The following is a 15,637-nucleotide window of genomic DNA, read 5'->3' as shown; positions in this document are numbered from 1 at the left end:
ATTAGCGGGTTATGGTGGTAAGAGTACTCCTAGTCATGAAGCTTGATTCATAACTGAGGTAGCTTTGCTGCTTCACCCCGCTCCATGGTAATACCCGAGGATTTAGTCTCTTTTTGGTCCTCAAAATCCCCAAGCAGGGTCAAGACTGGAAACTGTGGCCAGATACGGCCTAACAAAGCCATCACGATATCCTGCTGAAGCCTTTCTTTTCAAGGCAAAATGTTCTGCACCGGAAAAACCTGGATATCCGAGGTTGCACCCTCCTTGAGGCTGGCATCGCTTCTAGTTTATGGGCTGGCATGGAGTCACTTACACATACCTAGGGCCTATCTGGACTCCATCCAGACCCTTTTAGCTCGCTCACGTTTGTGGGAACAATAAGTCCTAGTGTTAAATTGCAAAGGCTAGAGTCTGATACAGGGCTTAAGGTTCCCTTCTCGCCTGTCACTTATGGACCCACACAAGAGTCCTTGAACTTTTCCCTGAAAGTCCATGCACAGAGCGCCTGATATCCCTTGCTCTCTTAGGGCCCGGTTCACAGAACTAACTTAAGAAAAATTCCTAAACTTACTACTTTTGGTATTCACTGAAGTTAGGATTTTGTATTAAGACAGACTTAAGACAGATTTAAGACAGACTTAAGACAGAATCCTAACTTAAGTCTGTCTTAAGGCTGTCTTAAGTCTGTCTTAAGACAAAATCCTAACTTCTGTGAATACCAAAAGTAGTAAGTTTAGAATTTTGTCTTAAGTTAATTCTGTGAATCGGGCACTATAAACCCATCCTGCCATTAAGCTACAGGCTAAATTACCTTACTAAGGTTCTGGTGCCCTCAGAAGAAGGGGCTGAACTTGAGTTACAGCCACTCTCCGTCAAATGCACATCTCCATCTCAGTAGCGACACCCTGAGACTTGTCATCGACAAAGGCTGAACCCTGGGACTGATCATTTGACATGCAGTCCTGGAATTTGCTGCATTGACATAGAGCCCACATAAAGGGTGGCACACTATATGTGTCACGTTTTTATCCATAGATAAACAAGAACTAGGATTTACTGAAGTTTGTACAGGGATAGAGCAGAAACTTGTATTTCTTAGAGTCACTCTGATCCCCGCACCTATGGGAGCACTGAGGGATTCCTCGCAGGTAGCGGATGGCATGGACTTCAGGCAGGGAATTACCTCCAGATTACCACATGGTAATCAGAATGTCAAGCATGTGCTTCTTCATTATGGGGCCACAGACATCATGAGTTCCCAGAGATAGAAGATTGTGGTCTCTGCAGTGAGCAGAGTCTCTCCCTTTGAGGTCAGCTCCCTTTTTGCCATATAAAAGGCAGTGTTTGGAAAGTCTGAATGCACAGCAATGCACGTTGTTCCTTGATTTTTAATATGCTTAATGTCCATTTGCTATACATCGATAATGGATCATTCGTTCTGAGTGTTTCCTTTTCATTTGGTTTTACAGCTTATTTTATGTATCCTCTAAGCCTTTTAGGATCAGCCTCATTTTGGATTATTTGAATATTTGACCAATCATCCTCCTATATCTTTAGTCCCTCCTGATGTCATAGGGAGTTTGAAACCATGCTGATTTTCACCAACAAAATCAATCAACAACTGCTCAGTTCTTCAAAGGAGGTTATACTCCTCACGGCTTCCTACTAAAAGAAAAACCTGTCATCTTTTCAGGTATATTACTCTGCACATGGTTGCTCAGTACCTAGTAAGAGAGATCATCCTTTCATCCGAGAATCTTCATTTACACTCAACAGACGTACATCATATGTAGTTCTTAACTATGCTGTGAAGAAGTCTGTCTGCTTCAGGTGTTTTACTGCCTGCCTCTCTGACAGCACAGACAGTGAATGGTGGAAGAAGGTGCCTCCCCAATGCCTGTCTGATGGCCTTATTCTGCCTGGGCTGGTAAGCCCCAGCCCACAAGTCCTGCAGCAGATGGTGTCTCCACCTCCTATCCTTGCTTTCCTCCTTGCCCCCCTTGTCAGTAAATTAAGAGGCATGCAGTGGGGTCAGTTGGATGCTATCACCCTATTGCTTCTCACCCACCTGTGTCAACTCAATACCTAGGATGCATTTGGTAGTTAAATGGAACCATACAGCCATCATCCTCTGTTTAAATGGATCGTGCCCTTTGGGCAGTCACTCACCTTCCATGGACACTGCTCACCATACAGATCTTTAATTCCTGATACTGCTCTGCGAAGATCAGTAATTCCAACAGCATTGTCTGCCTGGCACATAAATTTACAAAGGCCCTGATTATGACTTTTTGGTGGAGCTGTGGCGCGGCGGTGCAAACTGCAGCTCCACGAAGGTCTTCGCCATCTGCCTGCCAGATTATGAATTTTCAGTAGTCTAGCAGTCGGGCGGCGTGGTGGTCCCATAGTGGTGCCTCTTTTAAAGGCACTGCAATGGGACCACACTACAAGGTTTGTGCACTAAATGGACTTGAAAATCCATGCTTGCAAGAACCTATATACATGCACACAGGGGGGCATGTGTCATGCCCCTCCCTGTATGCATCCACATGTGGTTGAGACAAAGGGGGTCCTTTAGGGCCTTCTCTGTTTCCTCATCTTCAAGGTTTACATGGAGGAAAAACCTCAATGTATAAACTGGAAGCAAGCACAAACGGGCGCGGTGTACACCATGTTGTGACTAGATACACGTTAGTCGGAAACAAACTTCAGATATAATTAGCATAAGCAACTTTACGAGGTCTTGGATTTTTCCTTGAGTACTATCTTTTAACCTCGAATGGCTAACGCCTCATGATTGATGGACCTTAATCTGCACTGTCATGAAACATTCTGGCCTGCGCAGCACCATTTATCAACTCTCTCACAACTGAGAAGAGTAAGCAACTCTCATTAAGTGGCTCTGAATCATAAAAACCACAGTTAGGCTTGAACTTTCGTTCTTTCAGATACCCCTGCTCCGAGATTTTAGCATTCAATTACAATTTTATATATTGGTCCTGATGAAGGTGGCAAAAAGAATGTATGTCCCACCGAAACGTACGTCAACCATCTCGTTCTGGGAATTCGCTCAGTGAAGAAGTCATTAGAAAATTGTGACGAACGCATGAGACAACAAAATTAAACAGGGATTCAGACACACACTGTTTAAGAAATGCATTTATGAATTGATCTTTAGTTTAAAAATATCTATTCCCTTTTCTCACTACTGGACTCCCAGGGTTTTTGTTAAATTGTAGTTTTACTTCACACTGTGTATGTTAGGTGAATGAGTGGTATGCTATTGAGTGAGTATCGTGTGGTTTTGTATGAGAGTACCTGGGTATGGTAGTAATTATGATTTATTTGTTTTTGACTTAATTTTTTCCAATTGTGTCATGAGAATGAATTTCATCATCTAATTAAGCAACTTGAGAATTTCATATGTTTATCAAAGAATTGTTATTGCTTTTGAAAAATGAAAAATAAAAAATAATAAACTATAGCTAATTAAAAGCTATTGCTATTCTTATATGTATTTCATTACAAAAAAATCCTTTTTTCTTTTGGGGAGCTTGTAAGACTTTTGGCTATACTTAAAAGAAATATAGGTCATCTAGAGGTATTCTTCCAGTTTGTGCTTGCTTCTCTCCCCCTCCTCTTGGACCTGAATTCAAACTAGGGGGAACCTTTTCTGTCTTTATTGGAAAACCTCTATGTATACCCTGGAAGAGAGAGCTCATAATATGCTTGGCGGGACTGCCACAGTCCCACCAAGCACATTGCAGCCGGTGACTGCCGCTCCAGCGATAGGGAATTGCGGTTCCCAGGCAGAGCCAGAGGTCCCAGCATGGGATGACTGCCCAACTCGTAATAAGACGGTCCGACCACCGGTGCAGCAGTGGCTGGATTCAACACTACCGTGCATTCAAGAGTCTGGCGGTCCTATGTTCATGGGATCCATGTTCACCCAGGACCCTTTAATAATATGTCCTGGAAGTTTCAGGGATCATCAGCTTAGCTGATGACTCTATGGGCCCGATTCACAGAATGAACTTAAGACTCAATCCAAAACTTACTACTATTTTGGTTTTCACAGAATGAACTTACTACTTTTGGTATTAGCAGAAGCTAGGATTTTGTCTTAAGTCTGTCTTAAGTCTGTATTAAGTCTGTCTTAAGTCTGTCTTAAGTTTGTCTTAAGACAAACTTAAGACAAAATCCTAACTTCTGTGAATACCAAACGTAGTAAGTTCATTCTGTGAATGCCAAAAGTAGTAAGTGCATTCTGTGAATACCAAAATAGTAGTAAGTTTAGGATTGAGTCTTAAGTTCATTCTGTGAATCGGGCCCTGCGTCCTAACTAAATGAAACTAGGATATGTTCAATATTCTGCTCCTGGAAATTACTTTCCCATACTGGTACACTAGCCCTCTCAGCAGAATTACCACTAGTGAGAGCCTCCTGGGGATGGGAGAATCTTGCCTTTTATGTCCTGACTGATTACAGTCAAAGCACACGCTTCCCTGCAGTGGCAATCTCTGCAATTTCCTGAAATTTCAGGCAATCTGACGTTCTCAGTTTTTTCGCCTTCTACTGTGGACCTGGCCCACCCTTCTTGTGATCGCTACCCTAGTGCCCTCTTTGACACTCTGGTGCTGACTCAGGCATCAGTGTCTCTCTCAAGATCTCTGTGAACTGTGAGCTTGGCACCCAGTTTGCGCTGGCATAACTATGAAAAACAATTACTCCAAATATGCTCTCTCTCCTCACCAGGTTATAAAGCTAATAATAAGCTTTTACCTTGCTGCCCATTAGTCAATCGTCTACTGACTTCAACATTCCATGACTTCAACATTTCATCAGTAGGATCCTCCCATGACTGCTGTGGTTCTTTCTGGCTGCCCTTAAGCTCCTCTGAAATACTGATCAAGAGTGAGACCAAACCTTCACATTCGGAATGCCGTTTTGTTAGAGTAGTGCTTCGCAAACATTTTGGAACCATAACCCACATTTAAGAAGGACACATTTTCGCTACCCACCTAGCATTAATGGATATGAGGTGGGTGATTTTTTAACGTAACTAAAGTATTGTGTGGCGGCGCATTGCCATTTACAGACAGCACATTTTCTATTGAAATGACCACTAAATCTGCACAGGCATACTGTTGTAATGATGAAACTGTACTGCATAAAAGTTATAATGTATGGAAATCGTCTTCCAGTGAATATGTGTCAGTTTTGCATCAACAAGTAACGTGTCTTGATTTGTTTTGATCCTATTGAAATCTGTGCTTCCATCACACACAATTACAAAAAGTGGGCCTGATTTTATGTACAGTTAATTTACTGTCATTTACATTTTGTTGTGAGTTCCAAAAAAGGACATCCTTCAGCCCTTCTTTTCACATATTCTGTACCCTAGCAAGACTCACATACTTCACTTTACTTTTCTTTCGCTGACTGCAAAGTGGGATCCGTTTGTAAACACCAATCACCATGTTAAAAAATAAGCAGCAATGTGTAAGAAGAAACACTGTGTCAGAGTATTATTCCCTTCCTATCTTATCTATGTTAAGTACACCTTCCCTCTATTGGAAAGGTAACTTACCCAATATATGACCCCCACCTTCATTGTTGATGCAAAGTCCCTATGGTCCAACTCCATTTCAAGTAGGCCCTGACTCCATCGTAATGTGAATTTTTTTGTATGGTGAACAAATGCGATAAGGCAACATGGCACTGTGGAATCCGGGAGCTAGCAGTGTTGTGAGTGAGAAAAGAGATGTTGTTTAGACTGAGATAATATGATATAGTAAAGAGCCAGAGGGCATATTATCAAGGGGGTTTATCTCCGCTTTTTTGGCTTTAAAAGCCAAGAAAGCGGAGATAAATTTATCTCCCTATTACCTAGCTGTCGCTAACACCAGTTAGCGACAGCTAGTAGGAGATAGCGACCATCTTGGGCCCCGCTTTGCATGTCAGTGATATTTATCCCTAATGACATGCAAAGTAGGCGTGCCAAGATGTTAGCGACTGGAAACAGTCGCTAACATCGCTATCTCCTATTATCAACTTTTGGAGATATTCGTGCTAAGTAAGAATATCTCCAAAAGCTAACCCCTGACCCTAAACAGTTCTTAGCCATGTTATCCAATGGGAGGTGGATAACATGGCTAAGAGCATTAGCTCAGTAATGCATGAATATCGCTGACTTTTCAGTGATATTCATGCATTATTTCATTTGCGATAAACCTTGGTAATACCAAGGTTTATCTGCGATAAAAATCGTCGCAGCTCGGCAATAATTGTTTCTCTCTAACCAAGCAATAGCGATAATTATCGCTATTGCTTGGTAATATGCCCCCAGGTTTTTAGGTCTTTCCTGAAACTGTGCAGGGTGGTCTGTGATTTCAGATAAAGAGGGAGGTTGTTCCAGAGTTAAGCTGCGCCGCCTTTGAAGCTCCAGCCTTCCCGTTTCGCACCCTTGAACCTGGGAATTATGGCGTTGTTGGCTGAGGAAGAGCACACCTCTCTGGCAGGGGCATACCATTGAAGGTTCTTTTTAAATTATTCAAGCCCTGAGCCATGCAGGCCTTGTGGGCGATACGTATTTTTATGGGGAGCCTGTGGAGTTTATGAAGAGCCTGGGAGGCTGACTCCAACCTTAGAAATCCGGGTACAACCTGAGCGGCTACATTCTGCAAAGTCTGCAACTGTCTTTGAAGACTTTGTTGCATATTGAGATAGAGAGTGTTGCAGTAATCAATTTTTGATATAAAGCAGAGTAGCAATCACTGTTTTGTGTAGTTCAGGGGGCATGAAAGGGAGAATTTTTTTAACTGTCCGCAGTTTGTCATCAAATATGACACCTGGTGTCTGACCTTCTTAACAGGGATCGGAAGGGTCCGCAGGGTTTCAGCCAACAGTTGGGGGATCAGAAGGCAAGATCATTGCCAAAAAGCAGTACCTCGGTCTTGACTGAGTTTAACTTCAGACAGATTTGCTTCATCCAGTCACCCACTTCTTCTATGCAGTTGTGAAATCTCGCTGCTGTTTCATGCAAATCGCTGGAGATTGAAGCAATGATTTATGTGTCATCAGCATATGCCACCAAGGGGAAACCAAAAGATCTGATCAGACTTGCAACCTTGCAAAGGGTGCAACATGTATATTAAAAAGTGTTGGGCTTAATGGTGACCCCTGTGGTACACTGCAAGGCAGGGAGAAAGGGGTGGAGACAAAGCTACTCAAGGATACAGATTGTTCTCTGTATGCGAGGAATAAACTGAGTGTGGCCAGTGCAGTGTCTTTTATGCCTATGTTGTTTAGGCGGTTGAGTAGGACTTTATGGCTGACCTTATCAAACTCCGCTAATACATTAAGAAGTATTAGGGCTCCTTTTCCCTCCCTGATCAATGCAAGCTCTGATTTCCTCAGTGGTGACCCTTAGTGCTGTCCCCGTACTATCCCTGCTTCTAAAACCAAACGGGTATAGTCTAGGAGAAGGTTATTCTCCAAGAAGAAGGTAATTTCCCTGTTTATTGCCTTCTCCACCATTTTGGCTGGGAATGGGAGGCGAGATATTGGGCGATAGCTGTTGTTCTCAAGAGGATTTAGTGTGTGTTTTTTTAAAGGGGTAAAATGGATGCAGCTTTCTAGATTTTAGGGAAATGTCCCACCTTGAATTTCTCATTAAAGATCTTTGTGGGGTGGGGCACTATGTTGTGTTTTTCAAATGTTATTATTGCACACAGATCATCTTTAGTGTTGCTTGGAGACAGGAGTCATATGCCGATCTGGATTTGACTACGTCACATACCTTGCTAACTTGTTCTGGTGTGAGGGGGAGAATTTAGTCAATGTATTACCAATTAGAGGTGCTGAGATATCTTCATTGGGATTTTGACTGCTATCCTTGATGCAACCTCATTGTATACTTCCACTACTTTATTTTGGAAGAATTCTGACAGGTTATAGATAGCACAATGTTTGATTGCAGATCATCAGATTTGAACTGCTGAGATTAGTTAGGTAGTTAATTGTTTGAGAGCGAGTTCTAGCAGAAACATATTTGTATATAATAGGAGTCTCCATTTTCTCAATTGTAGGTAACAGGTGTCGTCATTTTCCTCAATTTATACAGAATCTCTGTCAAGTCTGCCATTGGCACAGATGTCATCTGACCTTATCTTTCCAAGAACTGTGGAAGAGTCAAGTCATTTTGCTAATGAGATAGATATAAAGCTGGTGCGACGTCACTCTGTGACAAGTATCTCATTATCACACTATCAAGATCAAATAAGAAGGGACACAGCCATATCAACAACATAGTGTAGTCTTGTAGGAAGCCGGCTCTCTATATAAAGGACTTAAACGTGGTACACTGTGCAGAGAGTCCAGTGACTCCCCAACTGGATTACAGAGGCTAAAGTAGATAGTACAAACGCTTTTTTTTGTGGTTGTATGGGCGAGCAGTTAGGCTAATCACGGGGTAGTGCTAAGCATTTGTTGTACTCACAGAGGCAATAAATAAGACAGACACTCAAAGAATAAATCTGACACCAAATTAGAAAAATAACACTTATTTTTATATGTGTTTTAAAACTAAGAACTTCATTCAAAGGGAAGTACTGTTTTCAATAACAATATAAACAGGTAGGTAAAACTTTCAAACCTGTGCACTTTTTCACATAGTTCAAACCTATGGGAGGGAAAGTCAAAGATGCATAAAGTTAGGTACAGTCGGTTTCAGGGGTTCACCTTCAGGGCTCGGAGTTGTAGTGGGCCAAGGTCCTAAGTACTATCAACAGTTTTTCGGGAACCGCCTGAGTTCCACTGGGAGCAGGGTGCTAGTGAGTCTGGTAGCTGACGCACTATGGTGAAGGGGAGCCACCCAAAAACAAACTGCACTGGGGGACTTGTGGGCAAGTTTGAGAGCTCTCAAGTGGGGCTTGGGTTGCAAAGGGTCTCAGAGCGTGGGTGGCTAGGGTGCAGAGTGGATTGGTAGGCTAGGGTGGGCTCGGTGCGCAAAGATGCACCTGGTGGCCAAAGACAAACAGCTGGCAGAGGAGAAATCAAGGTTGCGAGGGCCGCTCTTGAAGTGGGGCTCAGTGATGATGAGCTCCCACAATGGCTGCTTGGTCCTGGTGCAGTGAGAATCCGGACCATATTCTAACTGTTGGTGTTTGGTGCAGGGAGTCTGGTACCCCAGAGGTTGGTGCTGCACTGCTCTGCTATGGTTGGTTCCAGTGTTTTCGCACTTAGTAGGGAGACAGATCTAACCTTCCAGAGCCTGAGTACCTACCCCAGGTCATCTTAGGTGTCAGTCAGCCTGTGGATCTCCAAGTCGGTTGACCAGACTCTGCTTGTTGGTGCCTGCTGACTGCAGGGGAGGAGCTTCTATACTCCAAGGGCAATTGTAGTGAACTTATCTAAGTACTGGCAGGCTTCCCAAGGCTGTGTCAGTTCTCAATCTCACAGGACTAGTCACTCTGTCGTGATTGTCGAGAGAGGGATGACGAAAGCAGGGTTTCGCTCCAAAGTCCACAGGTCTGCTGTAGTTCTCGCCAGACAGTGACTCTTCTTCATCCGCTTTCTCTTGATCCGTAGACTCTGAATTCATGGGTTCAGGGGTGACACCTAAATACTCAATTCAGGTATGTTTATGGGGTGTGACAGTTAGTAGTCAATGGGCTACCTACCTTTAGGATTTCTACACCCTCTATATGGCCACTTTCTGTGGGAAGTGGGCATATCCCTGACCCTGGAATGATAATTCCATCCAAAACAAGAAGGAGGAATTTGAAAAGTGAGGTCCACATCAGCTGGCCCGCCCTAGGGGTGCTGCTGGCTAAATATAGGCACACCTCTAATCTTACTAACTAATTTGACCGCCTGTCTTGCTGTCAAAAAGGGGGTTAGGACAAGGGGTCGGCATCTCCACTATGTGGAGAGGCCTGGGTTGCATCACAAAGGCAGCAGGGCCTTTGAAGCTTCCCGCCCTGGAATGCAAGTCCTGCCTGGAGGAGGTTTGAAAACCTTCACCCAGAGCAGGCTTTGTTCCTGGCCTTCGAGAGCAAAGACGCTTACCTCAGGAGGTTAGAAACTTGTCTTTGGTAGCTGGCTGATCGTGACCGGTCAATTAACACACCAGTAGTCAGTATGTTTTCATGGAGACCTCTAAGGTGCTGTCTGGGGGCATCTTATAATAAATCCAGCACCGACATCAGTGTGGGTTTATTAAGACAAGGTGTATATTACCTAACAACTTGGGATACAGTGAAGCCATCATGCAGCTGGGGAACTCGTAATCAGGAGTGTCCAGCCCATGTACTTGTTGTGGCTTCCCTGTGCACTCATAATATCGTAGGGGGAACTTAGATATCCCAGGGACACATCCGCTCATGCAGATAATCCCACACATGGGTTTAGTGCATCCTGCCCACGGGCTCTAAGGCCTGCCCTAGGGGTGACTTACCTATTTGTCCTGTAGTGTTTTGCTGGCATGGCACACAGAGGCATATGCCAGGTTGATTTATGGGTTTTCTCTGCACCAAGACACGCAGGCTGCAATGACAGTTTTCATGAGCTTGGTGAGGGGTCCCTTAGGGTGCAAAATTCGTGCTGCAGCCCTCAGTGGCCCTCTTTAGTTCTAAGGCCCTAGATACCATGGGTACCACTTACTAGGAAGTTACGAGGATCCCAAAGAGGGGCCAATTGTGGAACAAACAGTGCAATTTAGGGAAAGAACACTGATACTGGGGCCCTGGTTAGAAGGAACCCAGTACACTTTCAGTTAAATTTGTACCAGATACCAGGCAAAAATGTGGGGGTAACCATGTCAAAAGTGGCACTTTCCTACAAATCTGAATTGATGTCTATTTATCATAAGTTCATAAGGATAATTCTCAGATGCACGCCTGGATGCTCATAATCTATGTCAGACAATACTAAACTTATGTCAGAAATTACAATCTCTGATAATATTTAATATATAAGGACTGCCACCTGGTCAATTGCCAGGGGAGGTCCTTCGCCCAGATTATCACACATGTTACTGCTGGCGTACCAAAAAGTTTAGCTTGCACTTGATTTAGATAACAATATGAGGCCATGAGAAAGGACACTGCTGCATCATGTGTTTTCCTTTCTCAGGGAACACTGCCTCTCTGATAACCACATCTTTGGCTGTCAACAAGGTATGCAGTGCATTTTTTATCCTTAAATAAGTCTAGATTGCAAGTTCAGCTTTCCATGCTCTCCACCCAGTGTAGTGTATTGAAGCAGCTTTTAGGGCGTTGGGTTTTTTAATGACATTTTAACCATGATTGATATGTTTGTTTTATTCTCATTTTACACAACGTGTATATTTGCAGTTTTTTTAAAATATTTTCTGTTATTATTATAGATGTGCTGAGAAACAGATTCAACCAGTTGCAATAATTGCTTTTAGTTAATAATGTCTATTCTTAGTACCATTTGTGAGTGTGATATTGTGAAGAGCGAAAAAGGTCTGTTTTCAGTACCAGGGTGCCCCGGATCCCAGTTTAGGCATTGTTGGTAACCCGAAAGTAATGATTCCATGTCAACAATGTATTAGGTAGTGTTCTATGGGGCTACAACAATCTGCCTTTTGCATTCAGCGCTGGTGCATTGTTCCACCTGTGGGTTAGAAAGCAAGCCTTCTGGAACTATATCAAGTTGTAGTTTATGCAATAGTTGGCGCCCAACATGGGACTCATTTCTTACAGTTAAGCCGTGAATAGTTCATCATTGCAGAGACGTCCGTAGTAATTATAGTTACATCCTACTGGAGAATAGAGAGCACTTATTTCAACAGGTTTGTCAAGATTGATTTATAAAAAAGGTTATTCCCTGTTTTGTGTTTTTTTCTAATTCTATAATTCATTTTTTAATTAAATCAATTCTTCATGGCAGCACCTACTGCAATAGGAGCCAATTACAAGGAAGCAGTCACTCAGCATCTCAGGTCATGAGTAGGCATACAAGGAGCTCACACAGTTGTACTCTGTGGAATTCTGCAGAGTTACAGGAAAAGCAGTAAAATTCTGCAGAGTTCCGCGCCGTGACGGAGGAACTTGCATCGATTGAAACCTTTCTTTATTGGACTCTAGGGACCCCATCATGGGATTTCATCGGGACAGGCTCGCCGTCATGCAATACTACATGTGCACTGCAGTTTTTGCTGTCCTTGGAGTTGGGGGTTAGGTTCTGCACTAAGCTGGCTCCCGCATTGAATCCGAGAGACAGAGCAGTGGAGGCTTCTCCCTTTTCAACGGAGTGAGCAGCAGCCAGCAGAAACACAGAGGCAGCTAGGAGAAACTGGTGGTCGGGCTGCGCCACAATGGATGGCCACCATTTGGGAGGTAACTATTCCTACTGTGTCACTAGTAAAGTCTGCACTGCTACGAGTGGGGAGTTTTTGCAAACTTCCCACTCCAAATGGCATGTGGCATTTTTAAACTCCACAAACTCCGCTGGCAGATTGCAGTTACTCACCCACCCTTGGTGTCCCTGATGTGGGGTGGGCAGTTACACGTTAATAGCTGAACATGTGGTGTATGCCTATGAGTTGTTTTACTAATGGATGGACTTTGAGACCCTAGATGCTGTTAAAAGACCTGCTAAAGACTAATTATTTACAAACCTGGGACAATAAAACCAGGCTGGTTATCAGAGTCATGCCAGGCCATTCAGGTAAGGCCTATTTGTGAAGTACAACGAGGGACAGACAATTCCTATAGCATACAATTCTCTCTTATATTACCCAGCTGAAGCACAATTTGCTTCCATTGAAAAGATTCTTGGTAGCGGTGCAGATAGCTATTTAGAATGAGCGCCCTTTTGAGCAGGTAGGACTAATGATTGTAGTTTCTCCCTTACCAGCACTAGAGGCAGGCACTAAGACAAGCATTCACAATGACCGCGCCCTACATTTGAAGTGGGTGCAGTGAATTTAAAGTTTTAGTATGACCCCACTCTTCGTACACAAGCTTTTCTCCAATATGCCCAACATGTTGCTCCAACTCCAGCTACTTTTCTCATTCATTCATGTTAGAGTATATTGTATGCAGATGGCTCTGCACAACCGGCAGTTGGAACAAAATATAAGTACTCCACAACCTGCACAGCAGTGCAAGGTGTGATGAAGAATGGTGAGTTCTATCTACTGCGCACCTACACTAAAATACTAAGTGACCGCCCTGCACAACCCTCAGAACTTCATGCCTTGTTGCTTTCATTACAAAACGCTAACTTGTCTGTTCCCACACTCATCGTGCCTGACTCATCCTTCTGAGGGGAAGGTTACAATGTTGACTTGCAACATTGCTATTTGAATGGACTCTAGGATTGAAAGGGAAACTCCATTAAGAATAAACAGCTTTGGGAAAGAATAGCTGTTTTACAAGATAAGCTTTCATTGGTTCATGTGAGGGACACTTTGGGCCATCAGCATGAGGGTGTTCATACCAAAGGGATCTGTGCATCCGACTTAGCTGTGAAGGCTGGAATTCAGACTGTTGGAGTAGCAGTCCTAACCACATCTCACATGAAGATACACACATATATCTTATCAACCACATACACAACCAAGCAGGGTAGAAAGCCTCCCACGGGCTTTTATCCCAAGTACTCTTCCACACTTAATTTAGATTATACTCCTGTAGTCACACTACCAGGAGTGGGATACAGAATTTCTCCCAATAAACTGTCCAGATTAGACTTAATCAAAGAAGCTCATCAGGGATTTGCATCTGCCCAAGCAGGGATAAACGCAACTAAATCAATACATCAATGCTAATGGTGACTTGGTTTGTATAAATAGACTAGAGATTATGTTAGGTAGTAGGTTAAGGCTTCCGCTGTCAAGTGGACCTCACCAACTTCTCTCTCAGTCTCCAATATCCCCTCAAGGGGATTTATTTGGAACGAATTGGTCCTAACAATTCTGGTAACTGATATAAATACATATTGGTAGTAATTAGTTCATGTTCTCCATTTCTATGGGTGTGACCACCGAGAAATGCAAGAGATTTGCAGTGTCTTCTAGTAATCGAGGCAGTACATTTGTTTCACTCAGATAACAGCCGTGTGTTTTTCTCTAAGGCTTATGGGGATTCAATGCCTGCTCTAAGAGGTTGTCTGCAATTCAGAAACCCAGTGAGGGCAGAGTCAAGCTGTTTAGTTGAACATGAGCATGAATAAATAAGCCTGCTAAGGTAATAAGTTCAGGTCTTAGTTGGTCCCATGACTGGTATGGTGTTCAGAGAGCATTAAATAACTTGCCTAGGTAGTTTTTTTGGAGGCCGCACTCTATACGAAGTTCCTTAGGAGTTCCTATGTAGGGGCCTAGCATGGATAATTCTGGGAAGGTGGTTAATGAAGATACATTTGACTTGGAGGAATGTTTGAATGTTTTGCAGTGGTTCTAGCGAGTCTAGGATAGTCTGCCTAATGTCAAACACTCTGATATAACCACCTGTGAAGTGAATATTATAACTGCTGCTGACGGGTGTGTTCCCAATGTTGGCGACCTCGTTTATGAGAAGATCCATGACAAGTAGGCATTTGAACCATAATACAGACCATGCGTTTCTGATTTTGGGATAAAAGGCAACAGAACTGTTATCCTGACTTCTTTGTCTGGTCCAAGGAGAAACAAAGAAGTGTCCATCAATCATGTGGATCAACATTATGTTGTAGTTCCTCCATAGTATCACAGATACCATGAGAAATTCAGAGTATAGCCTCTCAGGATCGTTCAACTATGAATGACCTGTCCATGAGCGGAACCGTAACATTACAAGCTTGAGTTCCCAGCCGTGGATATTAGAGCACACTACGTCTCCAAGTATATGCAGAACATTAAGTTCCATAGTCGAACTGGATGCTGGCATTGCCACAGTTGCTACTGTCCAGCACAACTTCATAGTTTATTGCGAACTACCACCTGACTCAACATAATTCAAGATGATTCCTTTTCGAGAGCCAACTAATCATGAGAATAACTTTGGATATTGTAATGAGGAATGTTCAACACACTCTGCAGTCGATTCATACCTGATATTGCTTCACATCTATCATTAGTTTTCTGCCAGAAACCCTACTTTCTACTTGGTCCAATGCTTGGATTGCTGTGGGAATTTTTCTTTTCTTGTGTGCTTGGTTGAACTGTGGCTGATATGTGGCTGAGTGGAGTGAACACAGAACTGCACATTGCTATTTACTGGCATGCAGGTGCTATGCTGAAAAATCTTCCAGATTCACTCTGGCACCCGGAGATATACTAATTGAGAGAAATCTGCTGTTGGTTAGAATATTGACCAGAAAGAGCATTGCTGAAGGGGAGGAACTTGTTCTTATACAGCTCGCATAGTCGCAAACTTGTCGCTCCTGTTGTTGTTTGCTTAATTTTTTGGGGCTACATGCAAAAGTGCTATGTTGCACTACATTGCACATGGTTAGTAAATTTGCCTTTGCAATGATACTTATGATGCTTTGCACTGTACATGCCAAGGTACGTCCATTTTGTGTGCATTGTCAGGGATCTTGTAAAGCATATGTATAGGATGGACCATGCACAAAAATGTGACATTCTTATTGGAGACGGTCTTTAGTGACACCAGCTCCTCTT

At 43.2% G+C, this 15,637-nt stretch overlaps 1 protein-coding gene across 2 annotated transcripts in view; it reads left to right on the top strand.

Annotated features, from left to right (window-relative positions):
- LOC147734821 (scavenger receptor cysteine-rich type 1 protein M130-like) overlaps positions 1–15,637 on the top strand; it is a 119,301-nt gene that overhangs the window by 17,884 nt on the left and 85,780 nt on the right. The window lies entirely within an intron of this gene.

The sequence above is a fragment of the Lissotriton vulgaris genome, chromosome 1_2 (assembly GCF_964263255.1).
Source record: "Lissotriton vulgaris chromosome 1_2, aLisVul1.2, whole genome shotgun sequence".
Taxonomy (NCBI): domain Eukaryota; kingdom Metazoa; phylum Chordata; class Amphibia; order Caudata; family Salamandridae; genus Lissotriton; species Lissotriton vulgaris.
The sequence above is the reverse complement of the archived record's forward strand: the minus strand, read 5'-3'. Positions and strand labels throughout refer to the sequence as shown.